Raw genomic sequence first — 18,337 nt, forward strand, 5'->3', positions numbered from 1 at the left:
ATATCAGTTATATTACACAGCAGTGACATCACGGCTCTCCGGATATCAGTTATATTACACAGCAGCGATATCACCGCTCTCCAGATATCAGTTATATTATACATCAGTGACCTCACCGCTCTCCGGATATCAGTTATACAGCAGTAACATCACCGCTCTCCAGATATCGGTTATACGGCAGTGACAAAACCGCTCCCCAGATATCAGTTATATTATACAGCAGTAACATCACCGCTCTCCAGATATCAGTTATACAGCAGTGACATCACAGCTCCCCAGATATCAGTTATATTATACAGCAGTGACATCACCGCTCTCCAGATATCAGTTATACATTAGTGACATCACCGCTCTCCAGATATCAGTTATACAGCAGTGACATCACCGCTCTCCTGATATCAGTAGTATTATACAGCAGTGACATCACCGCTCCCCAGATATCAGTTATACAGCAGTGACATCACCGCTCTCCAGATATCAGTTATACAGCAGTGACATCGCCGCTCTCCAGATATCAGTTATACAGCAGTGACATCACCGCTCTCCAGATATCAGTAATATTATACAGCAGTGACATCACCGCTCCCCAGATATCAGTTATACAGGAGTGACATCACCGCTCTCCAGATATCAGTTATACAGCAGTGACATCACCGCTCTCCAGATTTCAGTTATATTATACAGCAGTGACATCACCGCAACCCAGATATCAGTTATACAGCAGTGACATCACCGCTCTCCAGCTTTAAGTTATACAGCAGTGAGATCACCGCTCTCCAGATATCAGTTATATTATACAGCAGTGACATCTCCGCTCTCCAGATATCAGTTATACAGCAGTGACATCACCACACTCCAGATTTCAGTTATATTATACAACAGTGACATCACCGCTCCCCAGATATCAGTTATACAGCAGTGACATCACCGCTCTCCAGATTTCAGTTATACAGCAGTGACATCACCGCTCTCCGGATATCCGTTATACAGCAGTGACATCACCGCTCTCCAGATATCGGTAATATACAGCAGTGACATCACCGCTCCCCAGATATCAGTTATACAGCAGTGACATCTCCGCTCTCCAGATAGCAGTTATACAGCAGTGACATCATCACACTCCAGATTTCAGTTATATTATACAGCACTGACATGACCGCTCCCCAGATATCAGTTATACAGCAGTGACATCACCGCTCTCCAGATTTCAGTTATATTATACAGCAGTGACATCACCGCTCCCCAGATATCAGTTATACAGCAGTGACATCACCGCTCTCCAGATATCAGTTATATTATACAGCAGTAACATCACCGCTCTCCAGATATCAGTTATATTATACAGCAGCGATATCACTGCTTTCCAGATATCAGTTATACAGCAGTGACATCACCGCTCTCCAGATATCAGTAATATTATACAGCAGTGACATCACCGCTCCCCAGACATCAGTTATACAGCAGTAACATCACCGCTCCCCAGATATCAGTTATATAGCAGTGACATCACCGCTCTCCGGATATCAGTTATATTACACAGCAGTGACATCACCGCTCTCCAGATATCAGTCATATTACACAGCAGTGACATCACCGCTCTCCAGATATCAGTCATATTACACAGCAGTGACATCACCGCTCTCCAGATATCAGTTATATTACACAGCAGCGATATCACTGCTCTCCAGATATCAGTTATATTACACAGCAGTGACATCACCGCTCTCCGGATATCAGTTATATTACACAGCAGCGATATCACCGCTCTCCAGATATCAGTTATATTATACATCAGTGACATCACCGCTCTCCGGATATCAGTTATACAGCAGTAACATCACCGCTCTCCAGATATCAGTCATATTACACAGCAGTGACATCACCGCTCTCCAGATATCAGTCATATTACACAGCAGTGACATCACCGCTCCCCAGATATCAGTTATGTTATACATCAGTGACATCTCCGCTCTCCGGATATCAGTTATACAACAGTGACAACAACGCTCTCCGGATATCAGTTATATTACACAGCAGTGACATCACCGCTCTCCAGATATCAGTAATATTACATAGCAGTGACATCACCGCTCCCCAGATATCAGTTATATTACACAGCAGTGACATCACCGCTCCCCAGATATCAGTTATATTACACAGCAGTGACATCACCGCTCTCCAGATATCAGTCTTATTACACAGCAGTGACATCACCGCTCCCCAGATATCAGTTATACAGCAGTGACATCACCGCTCTCCAGATATCAGTCATATTACACAGCAGTGACATCACCGCTCTCCAGATATCAGTCATATTATACAGCAGTAACCTCACCGCTCTCCAGATATCAGTCATATTACACAGCAGTGACATCACCGCTCTCCAGATATCAGTGATATTACACAGCAGTGACATCACCGCTCTCCGGATATCAGTTATATTATACATCAGTGACATCACCGCTCTCCGGATATCAGTTATATTACACAGCAGCGATATCACCGCTCTCGAGATATCAGTTATATTATACATCAGTGACATCACCGCTCTCCGGATATCACTTATATTATACATCAGTGACATCACCGCTCTCCGGATATCAGTTATATTACACAGCAGCGATATCACCGCTCTCGAGATATCAGTTATATTATACATCAGTGACATCACCGCTCTCCGGATATCAGTTATATTATACAGCAGTGACATCACCGCTCTCCAGATATCAGTCATATTATACAGCAGTAACATCACCGCTCTCCAGATATCAGTCATATTACACAGCAGTGACATCACCGCTCTCCAGATATCAGTCATATTACACAGCAGTGTCATCACCACTCTCCGGATATCAGATATATTATACATCAGTGACATCACCGCTCTCCGGATATCAGTCATATTATACAGCAGTGACATCACCGCTCTCCAGATATCAGTCATATTATACAGCAGTAACATCACCGCTCTCCAGATATCAGTCATATTACACAGCAGTGACATCTCCGCTCCCCAGATATCAGTTATACTACACAGCAGTGACATCACCGCTCTCCAGATATCAGTCATAGTATACAGCAGTGACATCACCGCTCTCCATATATCAGTCATATTACACAGCAGTGACATCACCGCTCCCCAAATATCAGTCATATTACAAAGCAGTAACATCACCGCTCTCCAGATATCAGTCATATTACACAGCAGTGACCTCACCGCTCCCCAGATATCAGTTATATTACACAGCAGTGACATCACCGCTCTCCGGATATCAGTTATACAGCAGTAACATCACCGCTCTCCAGATATCAGTTATATTACACAGCAGCGATATCACCGCTCCCCAGATATCAGTTATATTACACAGCAGTGACATCACCGCTCTCCATATATCAGTCATATTACACAGCAGTGACATCACCGCTCCCCAAATATCAGTCATATTACACAGCAGTGACATCACCGCTCTCCAGATATCAGTTATATTACACAGCAGCGATATCACCGCTCTCCAGATATCAGTTATATTATACATCAGTGACAACACCGCTCTCCGTATATCAGTTATATTACAAAGCAGTGAAATCACCGCTCTCCAGATATCAGTTATATTCCACAGCAGTGACATCACCGCTCTCCAGATATCAGTTATATTATACAGCAGCGATATCACCGCTCTCCAGATATCAGTTATATTATACAGCAGCGATATCACCGCTCTCCAGATATCAGTTATATTATAAAGGAGTGACATCACCGCTCCTCAGATATCAGTAATATTACACAGCAGTGACATCGCCGCTCCCAAGATATCAGTTATATTATAAAGCAGCGATATCACCGCTCTCCAGATATCAGTTATATTATACAGCAGTAACATCACCGCTCTCCAGATATCAGTTATACAGCAGAGACATCACCGCTCTCCAGATATCAGTTATACAGCAGTAACATCACCGCTCTCCAGATATCGGTTATACAGCAGTGACAAAACCGCTCCCCAGATATCAGTTATATTATACAGCAGTAACATCACCGCTCTCCAGATATCAGTTATATTATACAGCAGTGACATCACAGCTCCCCAGATATCAGTTATATTATACAGCAGTGACATCACCGCTCTCCAGATATCAGTTATACATTAGTGACATCACCGCTCTCCAGATATCAGTTATACAGCAGTGACATCACCGCTCTCCAGATATCAGTAGTATTATACAGCAGTGACATCACCGCTCCCCAGATATCAGTTATACAGCAGTGACATCACCGCTCTCCAGATATCAGTTATACTGCAGTGACATCGCCGCTCTCCAGATATCAGTTATACAGCAGTGACATCACCGCTCTCCAGATATCAGTAATATTATACAGCAGTGACATCACCGCTCCCCAGATATCAGTTATACAGCAGTGACATCACCGCTCTCCAGATATCAGTTATATTGTACACCAGTGACATCACCGCTCTCCAGATTTCAGTTATATTATACAGCAGTGACATCACCGCTCCCCAGATATCAGTTATACAGCAGTGACATCACCGCTCTCCAGATTTCAGTTATATTATACAGCAGTGACATCACCTCTCCCCAGATATCAGTTATACAGCAGTGACATCACCGCTCTCCAGATTTAAGTTATACAGCAGTGACATCACCGCTCTCCGGATATCAGTCATTACACAGCAGTGACATCACCGCTCCCCAGATATCAGTTATATTATACAGCAGTGACATCACCGCACTCCAGATATCAGTTATATTATACAGCAGTAACATCACCGCTCTACAGATATCAGTTATATTATACAGCAGCGATATCACCGCTCTCCAGATATCAGTTATACAGCAGTGACATCACCGCTCTCCAGATATCAGTAATATTACACAGCAGTGACATCACCGCTCCCCAGATATCATTTATACAGCAGTAACATCACCACTCTCCAGATATCAGTTATATTATACAGGAGTGACATCACCGCTCTCCAGATATCAGTTATACAGCAGTGACATCACCGCTCTCCAGATTTCAGTTATATTATACAGCAGTGACATCACCGCAACCCAGATATCAGTTATACAGCAGTGACATCACCGCTCTCCAGCTTTAAGTTATACAGCAGTGAGACCACCGCTCTCCAGATATCAGTTATATTATACAGCAGTGACATCTCCGCTCTCCAGATATCAGTTATACAGCAGTGACATCACCACACTCCAGATTTCAGTTATATTATACAACAGTGACATCACCGCTCCTCAGATATCAGTTATACAGCAGTGACATCACCGCTCTCCAGATTTCAGTTATACAGCAGTGACATCACCGCTCTCCGGATATCAGTTATACAGCAGTGACATCACCGCTCTCCAGATATCGGTAATATACAGCAGTGACATCACCGCTCCCCAGATATCAGTTATACAGCAGTGACATCACCGCTCTCCAGATATCAGTTATACAGCAGTGACATCTCCGCTCTCCAGATAGCAGTTATACAGCAGTGACATCATCACACTCCAGATTTCAGTTATATTATACAGCACTGACATGACCGCTCCCCAGATATCAGTTATACAGCAGTGATATCACCGCTCTCCAGATTTCAGTTATATTATACAGCAGTGACATCACCGCTCCCCAGATATCAGTTATACAGCAGTGACATCACCGCTCTCCAGATATCAGTTATATTATACAGCAGTAACATCACCGCTCTCCAGATATCAGTTATATTATACAGCAGCGATATCACTGCTCTCCAGATATCAGTTATACAGCAGTGACATCACCGCTCTCCAGATATCAGTAATATTATACAGCAGTGACATCACCGCTCCCCAGACATCAGTTATACAGCAGTGACATCACCGCTCTCCAGATATCAGTTATATAGCAGTGACATCACCGCTCTCCGGATATCATTTATATTACACAGCAGTGACATCACCGCTCTCCAGATATCAGTCATATTACACAGCAGTAACATCACCGCTCTCCAAATATCAGTCATATTACACAGCAGTGACATCACCGCTCTCCAGATATCAGTTATATTACACAGCAGCGATATCACTGCTCTCCAGATATCAGTTATATTACACAGCAGTGACATCACCGCTCTCCGGATATCAGTTATATTACACAGCAGCGATATCACCGCTCTCCAGATATCAGTTATATTATACATCAGTGACATCACCGCTCTCCGGATATCAGTTATATTACACAGCAGTAACATCACCGCTCTCCAGATATCAGTCATATTACACAGCAGTGACCTCACCGCTCCCCAGATATCAGTTATATTACACAGCAGTGACATCACCGCTCTCCGGATATCAGTTATACAGCAGTAACATCACCGCTCTCCAGATATCAGTCATATTACACAGCAGTGACATCACCGCTCTCCAGATATCAGTCATATTACACAGCAGTGACATCACCGCTCCCCAGATATCAGTTATGTTATACAGCAGTGACATCTCCGCTCTCCGGATATCAGTTATACAACAGTGACAACAACGCTCTCCGGATATCAGTTATATTACACAGCAGTGACATCACCGCTCTCCAGATATCAGTAATATTACATAGCAGTGACATCACCGCTCCCCAGATATCAGTTATATTACACAGCAGTGACATCACCGCTCCCCAGATATCAGTTATATTATACAGCAGTGACATCACCGCTCTCCAGATATCAGTCATATTACACAGCAGTGACATCACCGCTCCCCAGATATCAGTTATACAGCAGTGACATCACCGCTCTCCAGATATCAGTCATATTACACAGCAGTGACATCACCGCTCTCCAGATATCAGTCATATTATACAGCAGTAACCTCACCGCTCTCCAGATATCAGTCATATTACACAGCAGTGACATCACCGCTCTCCAGATATCAGTGATATTACACAGCAGTGACATCACCGCTCTCCGGATATCAGTTATATTATACATCAGTGACATCACCGCTCTCCGGATATCAGTTATATTACACAGCAGTGATATCACCGCTCTCGAGATATCAGTTATATTATACATCAGTGACATCACCGCTCTCCGGATATCAGTTATATTATACATCAGTGACATCACCGCTCTCCGGATATCAGTTATATTACACAGCAGCGATATCACCGCTCTCGAGATATCAGTTATATTATACATCAGTGACATCACCGCTCTCCGGATATCAGTTATATTATACAGCAGTGACATCACCGCTCTCCAGATATCAGTCATATTATATAGCAGTAACATCACCGCTCTCCAGATATCAGTCATATTACACAGCAGTGACATCACCGCTCTCCAGATATCAGTCATATTACACAGCAGTGACATCACCACTCTCCGGATATCAGATATATTATACATCAGTGACATCACCGCTCTCCGGATATCAGTTATATTACACAGCAGTGACATCACCGCTCTCCAGATATCAGTCATATTATACAGCAGTGACATCACCGCTCTCCAGATATCAGTCATATTATACAGCAGTAACATCACCGCTCTCCAGATATCAGTGATATTACACAGCAGTGACATCTCCGCTCCCCAGATATCAGTTATACTACACAGCAGTGACATCACCGCTCTCCAGATATCAGTCATATTATACAGCAGTGACATCACCGCTCTCCATATATCAGTCATATTACACAGCAGTGACATCACCGCTCCCCAAATATCAGTCATATTACACAGCAGTAACATCACCGCTCTCCAGATATCAGTCATATAACACAGCAGTGACCTCACCGCTCCCCAGATATCAGTTATATTACACAGCAGTGACATCACCGCTCTCCGGATATCAGTTATACAGCAGTAACATCACCGCTCTCCAGATATCAATTATATTACACAGCAGCGATATCACCGCTCCCCAGATATCAGTTATATTACACAGCAGTGACATCACCGCTCTCCATATATCAGTCATATTACACAGCAGTGACATCACCGCTCCCCAAATATCAGTCATATTACACAGCAGTGACATCACCGCTCTCCAGATATCAGTTATATTACACAGCAGCGATATCACCGCTCTCCAGATATCAGTTATATTATACATCAGTGACAACACCGCACTCCAGATATCAGTTATATTATACAGCAGTAACATCACCGCTCTACAGATATCAGTTATATTATACAGCAGCGATATCACCGCTCCCCAGATATCAGTTATACTACACAGCAGTGACATCACCGCTCTCCAGATATCAGTCATATTATACAGCAGTGACATCACCGCTCCCCAAATATCAGTCATATTACACAGCAGTAACATCACCGCTCTCCAGATATCAGTCATATAACACAGCAGTGACCTCACCGCTCCCCAGATATCAGTTATATTACACAGCAGTGACATCACCGCTCTCCGGATATCAGTTATACAGCAGTAACATCACCGCTCTCCAGATATCAATTATATTACACAGCAGCGATATCACCGCTCCCCAGATTTCAGTTATATTACACAGCAGTGACATCACCGCTCTCCATATATCAGTCATATTACACAGCAGTGACATCACCGCTCCCCAAATATCAGTCATATTACACAGCAGTGACATCACCGCTCTCCAGATATCAGTTATATTACACAGCAGCGATATCACCGCTTTCCAGATATCAGTTATATTATACATCAGTGACAACACCGCACTCCAGATATCAGTTACATTATACAGCAGTAACATCACCGCTCTACAGATATCAGTTATATTATACAGCAGCGATATCACCGCTCTCCAGATATCAGTTATACAGCAGTGACATCACCGCTCTCCAGATTTCAGTTATACAGCAGTGACATCACCGCTCTCCGGATATCAGTCATTACACAGCAGTGACATCACCGCTCCCCAGATATCAGTTATATTATACAGCAGTGACATCACCGCACTCCAGATATCAGTTATATTATACAGCAGTAACATCACCGCTCTACAGATATCAGTTATATTATACAGCAGCGATATCACCGCTCTCCAGATATCAGTTATACAGCAGTGACATCACCGCTCTCCAGATATCAGTAATATTACACAGCAGTGACATCACCGCTCCCCAGATATCATTTATACAGCAGTGACATCACCGCTCTCCAGATATCAGTTATATTATACAGGAGTGACATCACCGCTCTCCAGATATCAGTTATACAGCAGTGACATCACCGCTCTCCAGATTTCAGTTATATTATACAGCATTGACATCACCGCAACCCAGATATCAGTTATACAGCAGTGACATCACCGCTCTCCAGCTTTAAGTTATACAGCAGTGAGATCACCGCTCTCCAGATATCAGTTATATTATACAGCAGTGACATCTCCGCTCTCCAGATATCAGTTATACAGCAGTGACATCACCACACTCCAGATTTCAGTTATATTATACAACAGTGACATCACCGCTCCCCATATATCAGTTATACAGCAGTGACATCACCTCTCTCCAGATTTCAGTTATACAGCAGTGACATCACCGCTCTCCGGATATCAGTTATACAGCAGTGACATCACCGCTCTCCAGATATTGGTAATATACAGCAGTGACATCACCGCTCCCCAGATATCAGTTATACAGCAGTGACATCACCGCTCTCCAGATATCAGTTATATTATACAGCAGTGACATCTCCGCTCTCCAGATAGCAGTTATACAGCAGTGACATCATCACACTCCAGATTTCAGTTATATTATACAGCACTGACATGACCGCTCCCCAGATATCAGTTATACAGCAGTGACATCACCGCTCTCCAGATTTCAGTTATATTATACAGCAGTGACATCACCCCTCCCCAGATATCAGTTATACAGCAGTGACATCACCGCTCTCCAGATATCAGTTATATTATACAGCAGTAACATCACCGCTCTCCAGATATCAGTTATATTATACAGCAGCGATATCACTGCTCTCCAGATATCAGTTTTACAGCAGTGACATCACCGCTCTCCAGATATCAGTAATATTATACAGCAGTGACATCACCGCTCCCCAGACATCAGTTATACAGCAGTGACATCACCGCTCTCCAGATATCAGTTATATAGCAGTGACATCACCGCTCTCCAGATATCAGTCATATTACACAGCAGTGACATCACCGCTCTCCAGATATCAGTCATATTACACAGCAGTGACATCACCGCTCTCCAGATATCAGTTATATTACACAGCAGCGATATCACTGCTCTCCAGGTATCAGTTATATTACACAGCAGTGACATCACCGCTCTCCGGATATCAGTTATATTACACAGCAGCGATATCACTGCTCTCCAGATATCAGTTATATTATACATCAGTGACATCACCGCTCTCCGGATATCAGTTATATTACACAGCAGTAACATCACCGCTCTCCAGATATCAGTCATATTACACAGCAGTGACCTCACCGCTCCCCAGATATCAGTTATATTACACAGCAGTGACATCACCGCTCTCCGGATATCAGTTATACAGCAGTAACATCACCGCTCTCCAGATATCAGTCATATTCCACAGCAGTGACATCACCGCTCTCCAGATATCAGTCATATTACACAGCAGTGACATCACCGCTCCCCAGATATCAGTTATGTTATACAGCAGTGACATCTCCGCTCTCCGGATATCAGTTATACAACAGTGAAAACAACGCTCTCCGGATATCAGTTATATTACACAGCAGTGACATCACCGCTCTCCAGATATCAGTAATATTACATAGCAGTGACATCACCGATCCCCAGATATCAGTTATATTACACAGCAGTGACATCACCGCTCCCCAGATATCAGTTATATTATACAGCAGTGACATCACCGCTCTCCAGATATCAGTCATATTACACAGCAGTGACATCACCGCTCCCCAGATATCAGTTATATTATACAGCAGTGACATCACCGCTCTCCAGATATCAGTCATATTACACAGCAGTGACATCACCGCTCTCCAGATATCAGTCATATTATACAGCAGTAACCTCACCGCTCTCCAGATATCAGTCATATTACACAGCAGTGACATCACCGCTCTCCAGATATCAGTGATATTACACAGCAGTGACATCACCGCTCTCCGGATATCAGTTATATTATACATCAGTGACATCACCGCTCTCCGGATATCAGTTATATTACACAGCAGCGATATCACCGCTCTCGAGATATCAGTTATATTATACATCAGTGACATCACCGCTCTCCGGATATCAGTTATATTATACATCAGTGACATCACCGCTCTCCGGATATCAGTTATATTACACAGCAGCGATATCACCGCTCTCGAGATATCAGTTATATTATACATCAGTGACATCACCGCTCTCCGGATATCAGTTATATTATACAGCAGTGACATCACCGCTCTCCAGATATCAGTCATATTAAACAGCAGTAACATCACCGCTCTCCAGATATCAGTCATATTACACAGCAGTGACATCACCGCTCTCCAGATATCAGTCATATTACACAGCAGTGACATCACCACTCTCCGGATATCAGATATACATCAGTGACATCACCGCTCTCCGGATATCAGTTATATTACACAGCAGTGACATCACCGCTCTCCAGATATCAGTCATATTATACAGCAGTGACATCACCGCTCTCCAGATATCAGTCATATTATACAGCAGTAACATCACCGCTCTCCAGATATCAGTCATATTACACAGCAGTGACATCTCCGCTCCCCAGATATCAGTTATACTACACAGCAGTGACATCACCGCTCTCCAGATATCAGTCATATTATACAGCAGTGACATCACCGCTCTCCAGATATCAGTTATATTACACAGCAGTGACATCACCGCTCTCCAGATATCAGTCATACAGCAGTGACATCACCGCTCTCCGGATATCAGTCATATTATACAGCAGTGACATCACCGCTCTCCGGATATCAGTTATATTACACAGCAGTGACATCACCGCTCTCCAGATATCAGTCATATTACACAGCAGTGACATCACCGCTCTCCGGATATCAGTTATATTACACAGCAGCGATATCACCGCTCTCCAGATATCAGTTATATTATACATCAGTGACATCACCGCTCTACGGATATCAGTCATATTACACAGTAGTGACATCATCGCTCTCCAGATATCAGTTATGTTATACAGCGGTAACATCACCGCTCTCCAGATATCAGTCATATTACACAGTAGTGACATCACCGCTCTCCAGATATCAGTCATATTACACAGCAGTGACATCACCGCTCCCCAGATATCAGTTATGTTATACAGCAGTGACATCACCGCTCTCCGGATATCAGTTATACAGCAGTGACATCACCGCTCTCCGGATATCAGTCATTACACAGCAGTGACATCACCGCTCCCCAGATATCAGTTATATTATACAGCAGTGACATCACCGCACTCCAGATATCAGTTATATTATACAGCAGTAACATCACCGCTCTCCAGATATCAGTTATATTATACAGCAGCGATATCACCGCTCTCCAGATATCAGTTATACAGCAGTGACATCACCGCTCTCCAGATATCAGTAATATTATACAGCAGTGACATCACCGCTCCCCAGATATCATTTATACAGCAGTGACATCACCGCTCTCCAGATATCAGTTATATTATACAGGAGTGACATCACCGCTCTCCAGATATCAGTTATACAGCAGTGACATCACCGCTCTCCAGATTTCAGTTATATTATACAGCAGTGACATCACCGCAACCCAGATATCAGTTATACAGCAGTGACATCACCGCTCTCCAGATATCAATTATATTATACAGCAGTGACATCTCCGCTCTCCAGATAGCAGTTATACAGCAGTGACATCATCACACTCCAGATTTCAGTTATATTATACAGCACTGACATAACCGCTCCCCAGATATCAGTTATACAGCAGTGACATCACCGCTCTCCAGATTTCAGTTATATTATACAGTAGTGACATCACCGCTCCCCAGATATCAGTTATACAGCAGTGACATCTGTGATGTACAATGTCTGTGAGGTATGGGGTTTTGTCCACAAAATATGATGTTTTCTGTTGTAACTTTCCAGAAAGATCCGGCAGATATGACAATCCAGGCTGCTAGCTCTGCAGCTTCATCCCTCCTCCCTTCACACACACACAGATCAGTGCCACCCCCCCTCCTCTACAGCCTGTGTTCGCACTAGTAATAGGAGACCCCCCTGCTGTTACAACCATTTGTTTCCTTCTCTCCTCTTCAGAGCGGGAAAAACTTCTTTGTTTGAAACGAATAAAACTATGAGAGACTATACCATAAGATCCAAATACCCTAGAGATATGAAAATCACATTTTTGTAATCCGGGCGGTCACAGCGTCACTGCCGTGGTTCTGGCGAAGCGTAATCCTTTCAGAACCTGAAATATGTGTTCCAGCTAAACGGTGTATCAGAACTACTGCATATTTGGTCTTGAATTATTGTACTCAACAAATCACAACCAATGATGCCCTATATGTGTCTGTGCGGGCTGCCCCCACGGAGTTATGATTAGTATAAGTTTTCTAGTGTAATTCTACATCCAAAAGAGAGAGGTGGGATTAACCCAGCATGCATCTCTCCGTGATGTCACATAGCAAGTCTATAAAGCATTTCCTGGACAAAACCAGGGCAGAACAGCTCAAGTCGTCGTGCTAGAAAGACCCAGATGAGCGGAGAAGTGCAGCTCCGCCTCCACCCATCTTAGCCGCATGGTCTGCCTAAGGAACAATATGGAACTGTGAGTGTAATCTCTTTGTTTTCTCCACTTTTATTTTATACCTGTACTGTACATATTTTATGTCTCAATTTTATAGCAACTTTTATCTGTAATCACTGTCCTCTTTCGGAAAATAAATGAAATTATTTAGATCTGTCTCTATGCTCTAAGACTCGAACTATACGCCTTTGTTAGATAATCGCTACTAATTCAAGGGGTTTGCCACGGACCCTCTTAATTTAACACTGTGAATTAAGTGACCGTGACTGGTGGCAGCGCGTTGTATACGGCTATTGCGGCTTGCTGGCAGTCTAGAAGGGTCTGCGGCACCAGCATTCATAATTCCCTTATTGCAGAAGCCTAATTGCCGGTTCACAACAGGCAGCCCGTCCGGCGACCAATTATCCTAGGTGCAGTTCCCTGACTGACCTGAGGGTAAGGGGGGCGCCGGAGAGCTGCAAGTTCCAAAGTGGAACTGAGAAAGTGGGATATACATAAATCCCCGCAGTACTTGGAAGATTGATAGCAGTGGTGGGGCATCCAAATTAAACTCCCCCTGCGGCAAATTGTAGAGCGAGATTAGCTTGCTGGATATTTTTGGTCACATGGTGCCAGTGTTGGGATAACTAAGATTAGCCCCACTGCGCCTGTGATAGCCGTGTGCCGGCATTGTGTCACGCCCCTCCGTCCGCTGATACACCGGTGTCAGTGGTGGGATTGTGACATAGTGGTGACACAGGGTCCGCTGTCCGTTGAGTTTTGGTGGCAGCGGGACCCCCGTTAGTGTCGCCCGTAAGTGGACGAACGGCGGTGGGCTGTTCGTCACAACATCACCGCTCTCCAGATATCAGTTATATTATACAGCAGTAACATCACCGCTCTCCAGATATCAGTTATATTATACAGCAGCGATATCACTGCTCTCCAGATATCAGTTATACAGCAGTGACATCACCGCTCTCCAGATATCAGTAATATTATACAGCAGTGACATCACCGCTCCCCAGACATCAGTTATACAGCAGTGACATCACCGCTCTCCAGATATCAGTCATATTACACAGCAGTGACATCACCGCTCTCCAGATATCAGTCATATTACACAGCAGTGACATCACCGCTCTCCAGATATCAGTTATATTACACAGCAGCGATATCACTGCTCTCCAGATATCAGTTATATTACACAGCAGTGACATCACCGCTCTCCGGATATCAGTTATATTACACAGCAGCGATATCACCGCTCTCCAGATATCAGTTATATTATACATCAGTGACATCACCGCTCTCCGGATATCAGTTATATTACACAGCAGTAACATCACCGCTCTCCAGATATCAGTCATATTACACAGCAGTGACATCACCGCTCCCCAGATATCAGTTACATTACACAGCAGTGACATCACCGCTCTCCGGATATCAGTTATATTATACAGCAGTGACATCACCGCTCTCCAGATATCAGTCATATTACACAGCAGTGACATCACCGCTCTCCAGATATCAGTCATATTACACAGCAGTGACATCACCGCTCCCCAGATATCAGTTATGTTATACAGCAGTGACATCACCGCTCTCCGGATATCAGTTATACAGCAGTGACAACACCGCTCTCCGGATATCAGTTATATTACACAGCAGTGACATCACCGCTCTCCAGATATCAGTAATATTACATAGCAGTGACATCACCGCTCCCCAGATATCAGTTATATTACACAGCAGTGACATCACCGCTCCCCAGATATCAGTTATATTATACAGCAGTGACATCACCGCTCTCCAGATATCAGTCATATTATACAGCAGTAACATCAACGCTCTCCAGATATCAGTCATATTACACAGCAGTGACATCACCGCTCTCCAGATATCAGTTATATTATACAGCAGTGACAACACCGCTCTCCGGATATCAGTTATATTACACAGCAGTGACATCACCGCTCTCCAGATATCAGTAATATTACACAGCAGTGACATCACCGCTCCCCAGATATCAGTTATATTACACAGCAGTAACATCACCGCTCTCCAGATATCAGTTATATTATACAGCAGCGATATCACCGCTCTCCAGATATCAGTTATATTATACAGCAGCGATATCACCGCTCTCCAGATATCAGTTATATTACACAGCAGTGACATCACCGCTCCCCAGATATCAGTTATATTATACAGTAGTGACATCACCGCTCTCCAGATATCAGTCATATTACACAGCAGTGACATTACCGCTCCCCAGATATCCGTTATATTACACAGCAGTGACATCACCGCTCCCCAGATATCAGTTATATTATACAGCAGTGACATCACCGCTCTCCAGATATCAGTCATATTATACAGCAGTAACATCACCGCTCTCCAGATATCAGTCATATTACACAGCAGTGACATCACCGCTCCCCAGATATCAGTTATATTACACAGCAGTGACATCACCGCTCTCCGGATATCAGTCATATTACACAGCAGTGACATCACCGCTCTCCAGATATCAGTCATATTATACAGCAGTAACATCACCGCTCTCCAGATATCAGTCATATTACACAGCAGTGACATCACCGCTCTCCAGATATCAGTTATATTATACAGCAGTGACAACACCGCTCTCCGGATATCAGTTATATTACACAGCAGTGACATCACCGCTCTCCAGATATCAGTAATATTACACAGCAGTGACATCACCGCTCCCCAGATATCAGTTATATTACACAGCAGTAACATCACCGCTTTCCAGATATCAGTTATATTATACAGCAGCGATATCACCGCTCTCCAGATATCAGTTATATTATACAGCAGCGATATCACCGCTCTCCAGATATCAGTTATATTACACAGCAGTGACATCACCGCTCCCCAGATATCAGTTATATTATTCAGCAGTGACATCACCGCTCTCCAGATATCAGTCATGTTACACAGCAGTGACATCACCGCTCCCCAGATATCCGTTATATTACACAGCAGTGACATCACCGCTCCCCAGATATCAGTTATATTATACAGCAGTGACATCACCGCTCTCCAGATATCAGTCATATTACACAGCAGTGACATCACCGCTCTCCAGATATCAGTCATATTATACAGCAGTAACATCACCGCTCTCCAGATATCAGTCATATTACACAGCAGTGACATCACCGCTCCCCAGATATCAGTTATATTACACAGCAGTGACATCACCGCTCTCCGGATATCAGTTATATTATACAGCAGTGACATCACCGCTCTCCAGATATCAGTCATATTACAAAGCAGTGACATCACCGCTCTCCAGATATCAGTCATATTACACAGCAGTGACATCACCGCTCCCCAGATATCAGTTATGTTATACAGCAGTGACATCACCGCTCTCCGGATATCAGTTATACAGCAGTGACAACACCGCTCTCCAGATATCAGTTATATTACACAGCAGTGACATCACCGCTCTCCAGATATCAGTAATATTACACAACAGTGACATCACCGCTCTCCGGATATCAGTTATATTATACAGCAGTGACATCACCGCTCTCCAGATATCAGTCATATTACAAAGCAGTGACATCACCGCTCTCCAGATATCAGTCATATTACACAGCAGTGACATCACCGCTCCCCAGATATCAGTTATGTTATACAGCAGTGACATCACCGCTCTCTGGATATCAGTTATACAGCAGTGACAACACCGCTCTCCGGATATCAGTTATATTACACAGCAGTGACATCACCGCTCTCCAGATATCAGTAATATTACACAGCAGTGACATCACCGCTCCCCAGATATCAGTTATATTACACAGCAGTGACATCACCGCTCCCCAGATATCAGTTATATTATACATAAGTGACATCACCGCTCTCCAGATATCAGTCATATTACACAGCAGTGACATCACCGCTCCCCAGATATCAGTTATATTACACAGCAGTGACTTCAACGCTCCCCAGATATCAGTTATATTTTACAGCAGTGACATCACCGCTCTCCAGATATCAATAATATTACACAGCAGTGACATCACCGCTCTCCAGATATCAGTCATATTACTCAGCAGTGACATCACCGCTCTCCAGAAATCAGTTATATTACACAGCAACGATATCACCGCTCTCCAGATATCAGTTATATTATACAGCAGCGACATCACCGCTCTCCGGATATTAGTTATATTACACAGCAGTGACATCACCGCTCTCCGGATATAAGTAATATTACACAGCAGCGATATCACCGCTCTCCAGGTATCAGTTATATTACACAGCAGTGACATCACCGCTCTCCAGATATCAGTAATATTACACAGCAGTGACATCACCGCTCCCCAGATATCAGTTATATTACACAGCAGTGACATCACCGCTCTCCATATATCAGTCATATTACACAGCAGTGACATCACCGCTCCCCAAATATCAGTCATATTACACAGCAGTGACATCACCGCTCTCCAGATATCAGTTATATTACACAGCAGCGATATCACCGCTCTCCAGATATCAGTTATATTATACAGCAGTGACAACACCGCTCTCCGGAT

This window comes from Dendrobates tinctorius, unplaced genomic scaffold (assembly GCF_039654945.1).
Source record: "Dendrobates tinctorius isolate UK_male_01 unplaced genomic scaffold, ASM3965494v1 ptg000189l, whole genome shotgun sequence".
NCBI classification, from domain to species: domain Eukaryota; kingdom Metazoa; phylum Chordata; class Amphibia; order Anura; family Dendrobatidae; genus Dendrobates; species Dendrobates tinctorius.